The 3073-nt window shown below is 45.6% G+C and overlaps 1 long non-coding RNA gene across 1 annotated transcript in view; it reads left to right on the top strand.

The window, feature by feature from the left end:
• The window catches only part of LOC107183234, a 10197-nt gene extending 7769 nt beyond the window's left edge, over positions 1-2428 (top strand). The window contains exons 2-3 of the long non-coding RNA XR_001514028.1: positions 1125-1129; positions 2130-2428. This is a non-coding gene — a long non-coding RNA (uncharacterized LOC107183234). The remainder of the gene's footprint in view (positions 1-1124; positions 1130-2129) is intronic.
• Positions 2429-3073: the final 645 nt, after the last annotated feature.

Consider the following 3073-nt stretch of genomic DNA (forward strand, 5'->3'; position numbering starts at 1 on the left):
GGGGGTCCTGCGGCTCTGGAGACTCTGGCCCGGAGCCTCGGGGTGTCAGAATATTTCGTTCCGGAGCCCCTGCTGGGCCCCCAGCTCTGCTCTGGGCGCGGGGGGTCCCCACGGGGAGGGAGGTGGGCCCTGAGCTGACCAGCAAGGGAAGATGCTTGGGCAGCTCATAACGTGCCACCGCTTCCGAAGGGAAGATGCAGCAAGGAAGGGGGGGCGGGGGTATTGCCGTGGGGGGAGCAGGAGGAGGGGTCTGAGAAGTCCTCTGGACCTGAGACCCGAGGGGGTGAGGCAGCCGTAGGAGGGAACCGGACCAGGGGAGAGAGCACTGCGGTGGCCTTCAGAGGTGTCCGTCCACCGGGAGTGTAAGCGCGATGCAGTGAGGTCAGCTTTGGAGGCTTTTGCCAGATGGAAATCGGAGCTTTCCCAAAACGTTAGGGATCACCCCTTCATTCAGGGCTGAACTCTTTAGTCCTGAAGTGTGAGAGAAGGGGGGTGGGGGGTAAGCCCCAGTGCTTCTGGCAAAATATTGTCATTCATGTTGTCCCCGTTTAACTATGTTGACTACATTTGTCATTTCCATTGGTTTTCAGGAAGACTTCATCTGAGTTCATGTTATAAATCACTAAGTAACCTCTCCCTTTAAAAAAAAAAAAAAGTGTATTTGAGTTAAAAGAGTTGTGGGAACTTGGGGCGTTTGTTTGTTTTTCCCACATGAGGAAAAGGAAATGGTAATAGGGAGGCCAAGGAATAGTCTGTCCTGATTCTTCTCCCACAAATAAACTCAGGAAATAATACCAGTGCTTCAACATACAGCATCTCCGCAGGTCCTCAGAGCTCCCCACCCAGGCCAGGGGAGCTGGCAGAGGAAGGAAACAGACTCAGACTTGATACCTAGTTAAGCAGAATCATCATGTCCCACACCCTGCCGCTCGCTGAGGCGGTAGAGGCGAAGGTGAAGCAATGAGGACATGGCTTATATAAAACGTTTTAAATTTTATATGGCAAAATAAGCCACATTCAATTGCAGAATTTTGTATCAGCAGGATCACGTAATTCGATCCCTGCTCATTTTGCTCATGGGGAGACTGGGCTAGTTGAGGACAGAGCAATGACTCAACCTAGAGGTTCTGTTTTCAACATATTCAGCTCTTTCTCTTTTGTTTCCCCAGAACCCTTAACTATGTAACGTTGTTTGCACTGGCTACTGAACAAGTGGAAAGAGCTTTGTTGAGGACCCCAGAATTGAGTTCATTTCAGACAGCATTAGGGTTAGTTGTATGAGGTTTTACCTTCTTCCACAAGTATTTATTGGGGTGCCCATTGGTTAAGGGGGCTAAGTCACAGCCCCTTAAGGGGAGTAAGTGGAGCAAATAAGTAACTGGCTAATTGCAATTTACAGGCAGCAGTACCTGGAAGAGGAGTTGGAGGGAGAGTCAATTCTTAGTATAGCAGAGAAATGGAGAGGTCCAAACAGGATGTGAGTATTAAGAACGTATGTCAGATTGGAATCAAATTGTTTCGATATGGTTATGTTAATAATCACAATATCGATCCTCTCCCTAAGTGTTTGTTGTCTTGAACAATGTATGACATACACATAAGTGGTGGGGAGACTATTGCAGCCAAGAGACGATGTACCTTCCCACACTGCTATTCACATTTAATTAGTACTAGGCATTTGTGGCTGCTGTAATGTTATCAAGGATGATAAGAATGACTAACCATGTTCAGCACTGTGAACTGCAGACTGGCCTCAGTTAAATTATGCACAAGTGGTCTTGAGGCAATCTCCCTGAAAAGAGCCATGGCATATGAGTGATATATGAATGTGAGCAATAATAACGATTTCTGTAGAGCAGAGTCTAGAGCAGCCATGGGCAAACTACGGCCCACGGGCCGGATCCGGCCCATTTGAAATGAATAAAACTAAAAAGTAAAAAAGACCGTACCCTTTTATGTAATGATGTTTACTTTGAATTTATATTAGTTCACACAAACACTCCATCCATGCTTTTGTTCCGGCCCTCCGGTCCAGTTTAAGAACCCATTGTGGCCGTCGAGTCAAAAAGTTTGCCCACCCCTGGTCTAGAGTGTGAGTCATGTAGCTTGCACAACATTGTGATGAAGAGCCACCCTACCAATCAAGAGCAAAGCCACCGTGCTCCCGAGCTACTCCGAGCTCCCCCTGCTGCGTTTTTATTTACTAATTAGATGTAACTACTTAAGAATAGGAATTATTTTGTTTTTCATTTCAAAAATCATATATCTGTTATTTGTGAGCTTCCTAATTATGCCAACCTTATCATTATTAAGATATATCATTGTTTTATTTTAAAAGCCCGTGAAACATCCCAATAATACAGAAATTAAAGGACAGAGTGCCCTGACTTTTGGTGGGAATTTAGGATAAATAAAATTTAAGATGGTTGTTGCTATTGCTACTGGCATTAAAAAACAGTGAATTTGCCGAAACTGGTTTGGCTCAGTGGATAGAGCGTCGGCCTGCAGACTGAAGGGTCCCGGGTTTGATTCTGGTCAAGGGCATGTACCTTGGTTGTGGGCACATCCCCAGTAGGGAGTGGTGCAGGAGGCAGCTGATTGATGTTTCTCTCTCATCGATGTTTCTAACTCTCTATCCCTCTCCCTCTCCCTTCCTCTCTGTAAAAAATCAATAAAATGTATTTTTTTTAAATAAAAATAAATAAATAAAAACTGAATTTACTTTTTGACGAGGCTATTTTGACAAACCCAGATACAAATGGCTGTGAAAATTTGTCCAATTTCATACCTATTAATCAGACACTGTAATTAGCTTTTTGGGTGACATTTATCTTTGTAACAATTGTAACAATTAAATTAGACTAGAAGTCCGTTGCACGAAGATTCGCACAATAGGCCTTCCTTCCCCTGGCTGCTGGCACTGGTTTTCCTCCGGCACCCGGGACCCAGGCCTCAAGGCCAGGCTTCTCCCCTGTGGCTGCAGCGAGGCTTCGCTTCAGGCTTCAGTCTTCACTCCAGCCGGAGCCTTCAGTCTCTGCTTTGCGCCTGTGTATGCAAATTAACCGCCATCTTT

This window comes from Myotis davidii, unplaced genomic scaffold (assembly GCF_000327345.1).
Source record: "Myotis davidii unplaced genomic scaffold, ASM32734v1 scaffold1721, whole genome shotgun sequence".
NCBI classification, from domain to species: Eukaryota; Metazoa; Chordata; class Mammalia; order Chiroptera; family Vespertilionidae; genus Myotis; species Myotis davidii.